The sequence below is a fragment of the Lactuca saligna genome, chromosome 2, assembly GCF_052625555.1.
Source record: "Lactuca saligna cultivar CGN05327 chromosome 2, ASM5262555v1, whole genome shotgun sequence".
In the NCBI taxonomy this organism is placed as follows: Eukaryota; Viridiplantae; Streptophyta; class Magnoliopsida; order Asterales; family Asteraceae; genus Lactuca; species Lactuca saligna.
The window spans coordinates 154,726,873-154,741,920 of record NC_136418.1 but is presented as its reverse complement, the minus strand read 5'-3'; positions in this window follow the sequence as shown (position 1 = coordinate 154,741,920).

The following is a 15,048-nucleotide window of genomic DNA, read 5'->3' as shown; positions in this document are numbered from 1 at the left end:
TCATCCTCAATGTCCAACAGTTTGTTTCCCGACTTCTGATTTGTTTGACATAGAACTTAATTGAACACATCAATTCAGTCCCGACCGGGTCCGGCACATAAGTCAACACTATACCCTGTCACATCAATTCAGTCCTGACCATGACAAGTTACTGATGCGTTTACGCATTATCAATGCACAACCAACTTGTAAGCAACAACTCATATACCTTGGTTTAAATATTATACGGTATTATCGTCTCACAATCACTCATGATAAATTCCATGAAGTGATTCACATGAGCATGAGTTTAATCCAATACTCAAATCTTATTTCAAGAGTACTCATGAATGTTGCAGCAAACATTTGCTATGTCTAAAAACTTAGACAATCTACAAACCAATTCATGACAGTCTAACCTCATAACTTACTCCCAATGTATAATTGACTATGGATAATTTGAACAATCTAATTATTTTGGAAGTAAGACATGAAAAAGTGAAACAACAGTTAATAATTGACACAAGATAGTAAACTTTACTCATAAATAACTCTCCATTAATTAATAATCAAATGTTAATTACATTTATCTATTACAAGTTTCTAAACACCTATCTAATCACTAAAACTAATATCATCCTCCAGACCAATGCTCCTCGCATGTTGTAAGAGCTTAACCCTGCTCAAACCCTTTGTGAGGGGATCTGTTGGGTTCTCCTTTGACGATACCCTCTTAACCATGAGGAGTCCGTCTACCCGATGTCTGATGAAGTGGTATTTTATGTCGATATGTCAAGGTCTGCCATGATACCTCGGTTCCTTGGTTATGGCAACTGCTCCTTCGTTATCACAGAAAGTCTCCATAGGCTCTTTTATGGTTGGTACAACTCCAAGGTCTCCAATGAAGTTCTCCAACCATATCGCCTCCTTTGACGCTTTGGTCGTTGCTATGTACTCTAATTCACACGTTGAATCATCCGTGGTCTCCTACTTGGAACTTTTCCAAGTAACTATTCCTTCATTTAGGGTAAACACCCAGCCCCGACTGAGAGCAAAAGTTATCTTTGTTGGTCTGAAAGTTGGCGTTACTATACCCTGTCACTCTCAAGTCATCACTCCCATTAAGTATAAGGCCCCAGTCCTTAGTCTTTCGCAGGTACTTAAGAATGTTCTTAACTGCAGTCTAGTGAACTCTACCCAGGTTCCATTGATATCGGCTAACCATGCTCAACGCAAAAGCCACATCACGGCGAGTATATGTCATAGTGGACATGATCAAGCCAACAGCAGAAGCATATGGCACTCGACTCATTTCCACTATCTCGGCATTAGTATTCGGACTCTGAGTCTTACTCAGCTTGGTATTGCTTTAGATTGGCAGTTCCCCTTTCTTAGAATTCTTCATGCTAAAACATTTCAGCACCTTATCCAAGTAAAGACTTTGACTCAGTCCTATTAGTCTTCTACTCTTATTTCTCAAGATCCTTATCCCCATAATATAAGCAGCTTCCCCTAGATCCTTCATAGCGAAACACTTTGCAAGCCAGGACTTAACCTCTTGCAAGGTCGAGATGTTATGTCCTATGAGTATTATGTTATCAACATACAAAACTAGAAAGCTATCTATACTCCCACTAGCCTTGACATACACACAGGACTCATCCTCACTTCTCGAAAATCCAAACTCTTTGACTTTCTCATCGAAACAAAGATTCCATCTGTGAGATGCTTTCTTTAATCCATAAATGGATTTCTCAAGCTTTCATACTCTATTAGGATACTCCGCATCTACAAAACCCTCTGGCTGACACATGTAAACATCTTCAGCCAGCTTCCCATTAAGGAAAGCGGTTTTTACATCCATCTGCCAAATTTCATTATCATGAAACACAGTTATAGCTAGCATAACCCTTATAGAGTTGATCTTAGCCACTGGTGAGAAGGTTCCATCATAATCAACCCCTGGGCTTTGAGTAAAGCCCTTCGCAAGCATTCGTGCATTGAATGTAAGCACTTTCCCATCCATGTCGGTCTTCTTCTTGAAGATCCACTTGCACCTGACCATCTTACGACCCGGTACATTGTTAACTAAGTTCCAAACCTGATTTTCATACATGGATTGGATCTCGCTATCCATTGCTTCTTTCCACTTTGCAGACGTTGGGCCTGCTAGGGCTTCCTTGTAGTTGTTAGGTTCATCCAAGTTTATCAGTGTACTATCATTGATAAACGAATCACCTTCAGCTGTTATATGGAAACCATACAACACAGATGGAACACTAACTCTACTGGAACGTCTCAGAGGTAAGGACTCGTCAACTGGTTCAATAAGAATCTCTTCCTCAGATTGATCGCTAGTGTTAGAGGTTCCTTTATCGCTTGATTCTTGAAGCTCTTAAAGATCAATTTGCCTCCCACTATCCTCTTGGCATATGAGTTCTCTCTCGCGGAAAAACCCTCTCTTCACTACAAAGACCACGTTGTCATTAGATCTGTAGAAAAGATATCCAAAAGATTTATGTGAGTAGCCGATGAAAATACACCGCTCACTGTGAGGTTCAAGCTTGTTATGAGTCTCTCGTCTTACGAAATCCTTGCAACCCCAAACATTGATATGTGCCAACGAGGGAACTTTCCTTGTCCATATCTCGTGAGGTGTTTTGGCAACCTTCTTAGTTAGGACTAGATTAAGGATATGGGTGGCAGTCTCTAAGGCATACCCCCAAAATGAGATAGGTAACGAAGCTCGACTCATCATGGAACGAACCATGTCCAACAAGGTTCAATTACGCCTCTCAACTACACCATTGAGTTGCGGTGTCCTAGGTGGCATCAATTGTGAAATAATCTCACATTTCTTAAGATAGTCATGGAACTCGATACTAAGATACTCATCACCCCTATCGGATATGAGCATATTTATCTTCCTGCCCAATTGATTCTATACTTCTTGCTTAAACTCTTTGAACTTTTCAAAGGTTTCTGACTTGTGCTTGATTAAGTAGATATACCCATATCTACTATAATCATCGGTAAAAGACACATAGAAGCAGTTAGCATCCCTTATGGTGGATATGAAGGGCCCACACACATATGTGTGTATGACATCCAACATTCCCTCACATCTTTCACAAGTACCGGTGAAAGGTGATTTAGTCATATTTCCAAGCAAGCAAGATTCGCACGTGTCATCCGACTTTAGGTCAAACGACTCCAAGACTCCATCCTTTTGGAGTTGGGCTATGCGCTTCTTGTTGACATGTCCAAGATGACAACACCACAAGCATGCCTTTTCTAAACCATTAGACGAATCGATATAAAACACATTATTTCCTAAGTTATCAACAATCATCACAGTTCCATATACACCATTACAAGGTAATGCTTCAAAATAAAAAGTACCATTATAGAAGGCATTAATAGAACCAATTTCATTGTTAAACGAAAATTTAAAACTTTGTCTGCACAAACCATGAAAAGAAATAATGTTTCTCGTCATTTCTAACGAGTAGCAACAAACATTCAACTCTCATCCTAACCCACTACTAAGAACTAAAGAATAAATCCTGATCTTGGTGACAGGCGACGATTTCCTATTCCCCATTATCAGGTTCATCTTCCCATGCTCCACATCCCTACTTCTTTTTAGCCCCTGCAAATCAGAACAAATGTGAAAACCACATCCTGTATTAAGGACCCAAGAACTATCATGTGATGAGTTATTAGATTGAATAGTACAAATACCTGTGAAGGTGGGCTTTATCTTCCCATCCTTGATATCTTGTAGATACTTCAGGCAGCTTCATTTCCAATGCCCTTTGTCGTGATAGTAGAAGCACTCTGCTTCTTTTGGATCAGATGAAGGAGCAGCAGAACCACCTTCTCCTTTGGACCCATTTGAAGAAGATTCATCATGAGACTTTCCCTTGTGATTCTTAGAGGGAGCTTTCCTCTTCTTCCCCTTCCCATGTCCAATAGCCAGAACCGGGGCAGCAGCAATAGGAGTGGATGCGACAGCTTTACCTTTCAACCCACTTTCAGCAGTTCTCAAGAACCCTTGAAGCATGCTCAAGGTGACTTCCTCCTTATTCATATGATAAGTCATCTTGAACTGATCATAACAAGGAGGTAAAGAGTGTAGAATGATATCAATCGACAGCTCTTCGTCAAATTTGACATTCAACTTGAGCAATCAATCCACATACCTTTGTAGGTGGCTCGTGATGGACTCTCCATCTTTCATCTTGGTTGTGATTAATGAGGAAAAAATCTCGTACCTTTCTTGATGCGCACTTTGATGGTACTTTTCCATCAAATATTGACACATCTCGTAAGGCCAGTAGTCCTTGTAGAACCGCTGCAGCTCAGGAGTCATAATGACTACCATTATACATGACACCGTTGACGCGTCTTTCTCGTGAGCCCTATACTCAGCTATCTATTCAGGGGTAGATTTCGATTCATCGATCTCATTGAATTGCTTGTCGAGAATGTATTCCTTCTCTTTGTAATGCAAGACCATTCGAATGTTGTGGATCCAATCATTGAAGTTGGACCCATAGAACGTAATCGTTGCACAATTATTCATGAGAGAGAAGGAGCTTAAGGAGTTGGAGTTCGAACCAGGAGCTTTGTTTAAGCCAGGTATCTGAAAAGGAAAAAGAACAAATTTTATATTAGACAAAGAATTCTTAATATAACACCCAAATGAAATATTAAGGCTAGGACCCAACACAATAATTCAAAATTCGGAAGAAGGATGTCGTAATCAATATGCAAATTATTTGAAGGTAGGGAAATGACGATTTACAAATTCCACCACGAAAAACGAAATGAAGAATTAGGTTTTAAATGAAATGAAATTCCTAGATTTTTTTGAGATTCATTGAACTTTTCAATGGCGTGTTTAATCTCGATTATGCCCTTCAAGTTTGTGACTGGGATACCGAGGATCACAAACAAGCAATGAATAACCATGCAAATTAGCTTGGCACTCTCGAGTTATTTACCACCTAATCAATGTGTTGGTTAACCACACGCACTCCATTGATCTATGATAATTCTCAAGCTACCATTTTCCACCCTTGTCAGTCCAAGTTAGTGTGTCGGCTAACCACACACGCTCCACTAACGACTTGGCAAGGTTCAAAGTGCAATTTCATTGAATGGCATCATTTTCACATTTTCCTAAAGTAACTAAGATTGGGAATTTATAAAAACGTTTAGTTACTTTATAACTTTCATTACTTAGTAATGAGGATTTAATGTCCTATCCTACCTGTTCGGCTAACGACCCTCCACTTAGTCAAGAGTGTGGTGGGTAAGAGTGGATACCCAATGGCAGTCATTTTATAGCTTGCTTCCTTAAACACCCCTTATAGACCAGCTTCGTGAATGACACCTACTAACGGTAAGACTGACTTATCTTTTATATATATATATATATATATATATATATATATATATATATATATATATATATATATATATAAGTATTAATCTTTTAATATCATAATAGTATAAGAGTTGTATTTTAAACTTTTAAAACATTAGTGTTTTAGAATTTAATATTTCAAAATTAAAACCTTTAATCAAATTTTAAATTCCAAAACTTGCGGGAAATTTTTGAAACTTTTCAAACTTTTAGATCAAATTTTAAAATATCAAATTAATCATATAATTTTATCCTTATCATGAAACTTGACCTAATCCATTTATATGGTAAGAAAATTCAAATCACATTTTACAAATAATTAATTTATCACATAATCTTGTAATTATCTTAAAATTTAACAATAATCTTTCAATTAGATGAGGATAATCATTATCATAACATAAAATTCAAATTTTAACAGCTAAAACAAATTAAGTAATGATCCTTATCTAATTTAGGCTTGAAATCCGAAAAATTTGCCATCTGACGAACCAACTCGTCGAGTCAGGGAATGGACTCGTTGAGTTGGTCCAACTCATCGAGTTACTGCATAGGACTTTTCGATTCCACTAGTCAGACACCAAAATCAAAAACTTTCCAGCTTTGAAAACATTACAATTGCATCATATAACAGAAAAACACCCTAAGCTCTAATACTATTGATCGGTTTTGAGCATTACAACATTAATATGGTGCACATGTAACCTTATTTGCTTTGGATCTAGGTTTTTCTCAAGTTATACATGCATAATAATTTTCCAAAGAAAAACCCTAATCTAGTATGCATAATTTCCAAATCAATAACTAAGCCAAAGTTAGAAGAATACATTTCCTTGTTGATTAGTTGATCTTGACCTTCAAGATTTAGTGTCTCAATTGTTGCACCTCTAATGGAGTCACAAACACCAACTAGCAATGGATGAACAATAGAGAGAGGATGAAGGCTTATTGAAATTGGCTAGGGTTCTCTTAGAAGCATAGGGGGTCCAATTTCTATAAGCCATAGGGTCCTTATATAGTTGTGTTGCTAGGGTTTTAGACTGAAACCCTAATTCTCTTCTTAGGCCTTAAGCAATCTATGGAACCCTTCTAGAAGGCCCCTTGGACGAATTCTCTTATGGGCTTCCCATAGAATTCATCCACCCCTTCTATTAGGAGTCCACAGCCCAACTACAACTATTACAGATTCACATAATCAGTCCCTATTCTTTTAATCAGTCTCTTTTGATCACCAAATTAATTTATGATCAATACTAATTAAATAATATGATTTCTCAATTAATATATTATTCTTATAATATATTAATAAATCATCAATTAACCTATTTCTCATAAATCGTCCTGTCAAGTTACTATAGTGAAGGCAACCTGAAAGGACCATGCTACTATCGAGTCAAGTACATCCCAATTATAGTTATGGGCTTAGAAATCTAATCCAACAATTCATATATGAATTACATGTGATTCATATGTGAATTACATGTGAATCAATGTATTTCATATGTGAATTATATGTGATTTACATGTGAATTATATGTGATTTACATGTGAATCACATGCAATTCATATGTGAATTACATGCGCTTTATATGTGTATCGCATGCAATTCATATGTGATTTACATCTGTATCACATGTAATTTATATGTGAATAACATGTGATTTACATGTGAATCACATGTAATTCATGTGTGATTTACATGTGAATCACATGTAATTCATATGTGAATTATATGTGATTTACATGTAATTCATATGTAAATCACATGTGATTCATATGTGAATTACATTTGATTTACATGTGATTCATATGTGAATTGCATGTGAATCTGTAACACCCAGAGATTTTGCAAGTATTTCCAAATCCCGTCTTCTATTATTATTTTGTCATTTGTAGTCCCTAGGGTTAGAATAGTTGACCTATGAGAAGCCTAAGGGCTAAAGTTGCAAGTTTGGGATCAAGAGAGTACGCTAAGCGTACATAAGGTACGATGAGCGTACTATGTGCGCCCTAGTATGCTGGGCGTACTCACGTCAGGTGAAAACCCTAATACTTAGGGATTGAGTGCTATATAAACAACCTTATGAGCTCATAACCCTCCCTTACCTTAGTCTTCACTCTTTAGAGTCATTTTCCACAAACCCTAATCATTTCCTTGAGTGTGTGAGCTTATAGTGTGCATTTTGAGTAGTTTGAGAAGAAGGTGTCGCAACAAGGAGTTGGAGAAGGAGAACAAACTAGTAGATATGAAGTTGTTTGGTGCCCTAGAAGCTGTAGAAGGTAAAAAGCTTCAAACTTTATGCATGTATGTTATAGATCTTGACATTTTAGCTTTAAGAAACCCTTTCTTGTCCTAAAAGTCCCAAGTTGGTGCATGATGTGATTTGGACGAAATAAACTGTCCTTCTAGACTCTTAAAGAGGTTTTGAGTGATAAAAATGAGGTCCCAATAGCTTAAGATGTCCCATGCATGGAGTAGGAAGGTCTTAATGGATTAATACCAAGTATTAAGATCTTTCTAGACATCTAAAGTCCGTGACTTATGAGTCCTAGGCACATTTTGTCACTTGATTTGAAGTTTGTGCTTAAGTGCTTAAGTTATTAAGCACTTATTAGGGTATTAGCAAAACCATTTGTACATCTCGCATAAATCCAGTACGCCCAGCGTACTGAGTCAACCACCCTGATGGTGGTCAACGTCAGGAAGAGTACGCGCAGCGTATCAGAGGAGTATGCCCCGCGTACATCCTGTGTTGGGCCTTTGTCACATTGGACTTCAGGTTTGGGCCACCTTTGGACTAGTTGGGCTTGGGCATTGCTGGACTTTCTGAACAATGATGTTTTGGGTCAGTTTTAGAAATGGATTTTAGATTAAGGCCCAATTAGGAAGTGGGGCCGAATTTGGAAAATTAGGCCATTAGTAGGCTTATGTATATGGACTTTTAGGTAGTGAATTTGATATTGGGCCTTGGCCCGAATTAGAGAAAAGGCGGAATAGACTATATGGATTCTTAGTCAAGATTAGTATTCTCATTTATTAACTTAATATTTGTTATTTGATAGTTTGTGATTTGTGGTGAGGCATTGATTCGGGAGTTTGATCCTTTACTTCAGTTCAACAGTTGTGAGGTGAGTTTTCCTCACTATACTCAAGGGTCAAATGCACCAAGGTCGGCCCTTTGGATTGTTATCATGATATGTTATGCTAGTATGATCTATTAGATCGGTATCCTGGTAGATAGGATGGTATTATGTTATTATGTGGGTATGATCAGTTAGATTAGTTTGTTTGTCTATAGACTGTTATGCGATTATCTGTTATATGTGCACATGTTTGATTGGCGTTTAAGGCTTATCTTCTTTGTGTGAAAGCTAATAGACCTGGACATTCCAACCTGTTGGTTGTAGGCCGTGAGTATTCCATCCCGGGGATGATTGGACTCGTAGTATGTGGGCATTCCAACCTGTTGGTTGTGGGCCTATGGGTATTCCATCTCAAGGATGATTGGACCCATAATATGTTGGCATTCCAACCGGATGGTTGAGAGCATGGGGTAATCCAACCTGATGGTTGACTGGACCCATAGTATGTTGTTTATGGGTATATGTTTATTATTGTGTGTATGGGTATTTTGGGGGAACTCACTAAGTTTTGGGCTTACAGTTTCAGTTTTGGTTTCAGGTACATCAAATGATCGCATGAAAGCAAAGGTGTGATCGTACAGCTCCTCATATTTGTGTTTATGTTTTTGGGATACTCTGATATTTACTATTTAAAAACAAGTTTTGTAATGATTAATGGTTTTGAAATGTTTTTAAAAGTTTAAATTTGGCATGATTTTTATGGGTGTTACAAAATCACATGTAATTCGTATGTGATTTACATGTGAATCACATGTAATTCATATGTGATTTACATGTGAATCACATGTAATTCATATGTGATTCACTTATGATTTACATGTGAATCATTGTAGACTTGTTTAAGTTTTTCGTTACAGGAAAGGAATACTCCTTAAAAAATAAGTATGTCAATTTTAGTATTTTTTTGTTCTTTCTAAAATAGGTTATTTAACATAAAAGAAACCAGCCAAATATGGATATTTTCTGGCTAAAGGGAATATGATATAATTAAGAGTGAAACCTGATGTTTCTAAGTTGTTTATGTATTTGTTGCTTTAATTATGGACCACTTTGCCCTTGCCATAATTTAACCTGTGAAAGATGTGAACACATTAGGATTTTCAATTCATCACTAGTCTTTCAAAGTAGCCAATATATCAATGGAAACAGTACCTTAAAATATCGGAAGAATGGAGTTGTAACAAGCTCTTGAAACAAGGGTAGGCATGAGAAACCGGACCGAACCGACCCGAACCGGACCCGACCCGGGAACCGGCTTCGGCCAAAATCAAGAACCGAACCGGCCCGGCGGTTCTACCGGGTCCGGTTTTTGCCAGTTTTTTTATTTCGGAACCGGTCTTCGAAAAATAGCAACGTATTTTAGGGTTACAGTTTCGACTTATGCTCGGTTATTGAATGTGATTATAAGCTCAAAGATCATTAACATTAATACAAAACTGTTATGTGTTTTATATACATATACATAAAGAGTAATGGCTTATCTGCATATTTTATAATTTTAACTTTAGTTATTATAAGGCTGAATTGCTTCTATCAAGAATATGGCCATGCACTATTATAATATTGAAATAAGGTACATGAAAGTTGACATTCATGTTTGGCTTAACAATTAGCTTTTTGTGATTCCGTAAGACCAGTTGTCCAGTTCCTTTCCCACACCATTACTCCATATAACTCTTTGATTCGATGTTTTTATGTTTTACGATCACTTTTTTTACGTTCAAATTAGAACTCCAAAGTCCAAAGTGTTGATAATCCGAAAAATTAATATGTTAAAGTTTTAATGTGAATGAAAGAAAAATTTAAATCAAAAGTTTGAGTTCCAAATTAGGATTCATTAACTATTTTGATAAATAGATAAAACGCTTATGTGTTAGTTTTTGGTATGATGTGTATATACAATAAATATTATTTTGCTTTGTTACGCATATGGCACACAAACTTACTTTGTGTAAGATTCACAAACGCATGCATACCTAAAGAGCTAAGTTATTGTTCCTACTAGATCTCTTTGATATATTATGAAAAAAATCGACATTAATCTAATTAAAGCCATGGTTTTTTTTAAACTCTATCCGGTCCGGTTCTCGGTTTTGGGCCGGTTCCAATGACCGGTTCTTACCGGGTCCCGGTTCCAAAAATTGATGAAATTTTAGTATCGGTCCCGGCCCGACCTGTTCCATCGAGTGCTGATTCCGGTACCGGTTCCGGTTCCAGCAGGTTCTCCGATCCATATGCTCATCCCTAAACAAGGGATATAAAACATCTCCGTTAACAGTATCAACAATCTCATAATCACAACAATAGTCCTCAACAATGTCTGTATATTTATGAGAATATTGTTCAATGAACAAATGGGAAATATCAAATTAGTAATGATAATCTAACTTCACATCCAAACAATTCCAATTATCTCTAAATTACCTAAACAAGATTTGATGAAGTATTTATAGAATTTTCATCTCAAAAGCGTGTCTATGAAGCAGTAGCAAAACTTGTAGTTGAGGTATGTGAACATTGCTTGATTTTTGAAAACTCAATCATACTTGTTTGACAGATGCTAATATTTTGAACACTGTATTTTCATATTTGTATATCATCATCAAATTTTTTGTATTTACCTGTGCAGATTGTGTTGAATGGGTATAATGAAACAGTTATGGCTTATGGTCAAACAGGAATTGGCAAAACTTATACACTTGGAAAATTGGAAAAGGATAATGCATCTGCGAGAGGAATTATGGTTAGGGCTTTAGAGGACATCATTGTTAGTGCATCTCCAGCATCTGATAGTGCGAAAATGTCCTATCTACAGGTATTAATAAGATCTAGTTATTGCTTTAACTTTTTTATGAACATACCATAAGTAGTAACTGCATAGAAAGATATTTTGTCAAGAGGTGATACTTGATACATTTATACTTCTTTTGTTACCTGTTACTTATCTACACATTGTTTGTCTGTTATATCGGCTTCAAAGAATTGACACAATCATCAACATATGAATCGATACCAGATGAATTGATATATCTTGACATCATGATTAGAATCAATCTACGAGTGTTACCTGGATTCAATTTCTCAACAAGTTGGTTTGATTAAAACATCGATTTGTAACGGTGAGAGATGAGGAGATATGAATCAATCGTCGAGATAAGGAAGAGATGTGAATCAGCCGTTGGAGATGAAGAGGCGGTCAATCACCAGTAAGATAAGAGAATGTGAGGCAGAGACGAGGAGGAGATCGACCCACCATCAAACGATTTAGGTCTTCGATGATCACTGCTGCAATCGAAGATGAGCACAACTAGCATCGATTTCTTGGATCATGGAGTATTCGTTGATGATTTAGACATTAATGGCGGTGGATTGGTAGTAGTTTGCAATGGTGGAGGTGGCCGATCAAGGGAGGAGGGACAAAGAGGGAAGAGATACGGTGAAGAAGATAATTGTGAAGACGACGACATGAGAGAGAGAGAGAGAGAGAGAGAGATAGATGCGAGGTTTAATCATGGGAATTAAAATAATTATTTTATTCCTAAAATTCTCCTGATTCATTTCAATTTCTTTACCATGTGTCTTATTTTTCCTAACTATTTACAAAAATGTCACAAAACATCTTAACCATCTATTGTTTTGATCTAACGGCCCTCGTTTGGTTCTCCGGTTCTCGGAAAACTTTGAGTTATCAAATGATCCTTCCTATATATATATATATATATATATATATATATATATATATATATATATATATATATATATATATATATATATATAAGTGTACAATATATTGATCAGACAAATGACACATCATTGTCACTTTAGAGATCTAGATCATCTACTAGCAAATCCAAAAACAACTTCTAATTCTCTTTGTCCTCAACCAAAACATCAGTCCAAAAAATAAAGGAGATGTAATTATTTTCATATCCCTACACACAACAAAAAACAACTACCCATTACAAATCCCATTTAAGAAGCGATCATCAAGCCTAAATATCTTTCTACAACCTTCAACCCACCCAGTTTGAACTTCATCAAAACAAACATAAAACTTACTAAACTAATTATGCACATATGTCATTGTCAATACATCAAGTTTTTATAGTAGAGGTTTTGGGGCCATGCATATGGCACTTCCCTTGACCCTCACATTTTGTCTTGCTTGAGATCAAAATCGTCTTATACAAGTATGCATTTTGCACCATTAGATTTTTATTAAATCATGGGTTTGATCCATTTTCAAACTAGCATAATTTATCATTAGACAAAACTGCAAAATTGGTCCCTGTGGTTCGGCAAAAACTATGGATAAAGTCCAAAAAGTTTTTGACTTGAATGGAAGGTCCAAAATCAAGAATTTCCTTGGATTTTGGTCCTGAAAAAATTAAAATGTCTATTTTACCATTTTAGTCTCTTTTTTGTATTTTTTTTATTTTTACTTTAATACTTTTATAATTAAAAATAAAAAGAACACCCCCTAACCCTATCGTTATTCCCCATTTGACTTTATATATATATCTCTCTCTCATACATAACCTGCAACTCCAAGAATAATTAAAGAAAATGGGTCCAGTCTCCTTTAATTTTCCTTTTGTTACAAATTCATGGGTTTAAATTGTAACAACCCAAAAACCAGGATAAATTTTTTCATTTTAAAACAAGAGTTACAGTCATTAAATTGTTCCAATAAAACATTACATAATAACTATGTCCATTCATCAGAGTAACAATATAATTAAGTGCGGAAAATAGTAAGGGGAGAATGATGCGTCATCACGTCGGGCCATTTCCCTTAGTACCAGAAGTACCTGAAAACATCAACACAAACTGTAAGCAAAGCCTTAGTGAGATTCCCCAAGCACCACATACCAAACATAAATAAATTAGTGATATGGGTCAAACCATAGTCTTACAAGTAATTCCCTACTAAAGGCCAAATCCCGGTCTTCCTTACAGTTGCCAGGGGTTAGACCCTGGTCTTTCATACAAATGTTAGAGGCCACATCATGGTCTTCATACAACTGTCAGTGGCTAAATCCTGGTCTTTCATACACATATCACAATTATGATTAGCATTCTACATCACAAATAATGGTTCGGCATTGGTGCCTTCGAACCATTGATACAGTGAGAAAACTCACCTCAGTCTATTGATAAATAACTAATTGCTCACTCTTGCGTCCTTCTTTCCCCCTCTCTTTATTTCTCTATTGACATCTTCTTGATTCAAGACCCATATACACTGATGAACCATATCTTCATCAGGAGATGAATCAAGAAATTGACACCTACAAACGATGAACACCACATACTCAAGCGTCTATCTCTCTCTCTCTCTCTCTCTCTCTCTCTATATATATATATATATATATATATATATATATATATATATGGGATGAATAACACACCTATAAATGATGAATACACATACATAACACTAACACTCTACAATCAATATGCAGGTTTGAATCTTAGATTTATAAGCCCTAGATTTGCAATATCCATGGCAGCCAAGCCAAGAATTTACAAGACCCATGTTGAATCAATTTAGATTGATTAATCTAGGTTCAGTTGGACCTTTAACTTACGATTGAATGGTAAGGCTTTCATGTCTCTCTTATCTTCCTCTTGACCAAGACATCCATATAGATTAATCAGATGAAGAGATTCATAATCTTTCCATCCATAATACATTCACATATTGAATCGACTTAAGCATGAGACGAATAGGTTCATCTGGGATCAGAATCGCCGCCAGATTCAAACCGAAAAGATGGAATAATGCCAGCACCTACACTCATGGATTTGAATCGATTTGATCATGGTTTTAGAGGATCATGGTGGACTGGTGATGCCATTCAGTTATGGGAGGAGTGTTCGAAGGAGGAGGATCGTGATCTTCTTGGACATCGAAAACTAAGAGGAAAGATAGAGCAAAAGAGTACAAGTAGGGGTGGGCAAGGATTCTTTTTTTTTTCATTATTATTTACAAATTAAAAATAAATAGATACAAAAAAGAGCAAAATAGTCAATTCAAGTGTTCCATGGACCAAAACCACAGAAATCTCTTAATTTTGGGACCAAAACAATGGAAATTCCTGATTTTGGACCTTTTATTCAAGTCAGAAACTTTTTGGACCCTATTCACAGTTTTTACGAAACCGAATAACACATATGGATTGTGGGTGAGAGTTATCAACAACAATGTGATGTACGATTCCAAGTTGTAGTCTCACTTAAAGGTGTATAAAAATTAGATTTATCTGTAACCATATTCTTTTAAATTTTGATCAAATTTGATCGGACTTTCTAAATTCGGATTTCAATTATTTGAACTGGATTTTTTGAATTTTTGGTCGAAAATTATTGGATTTCTGGTCGGACTGGGTTTATCGTGTTATTTGGATTTTTTTTCTCAGAATTTGTATGTCAATTAGAAGATTTTTTGTCGGATAAATATCCGAATTTTTTTAAATCTGATAAAAATT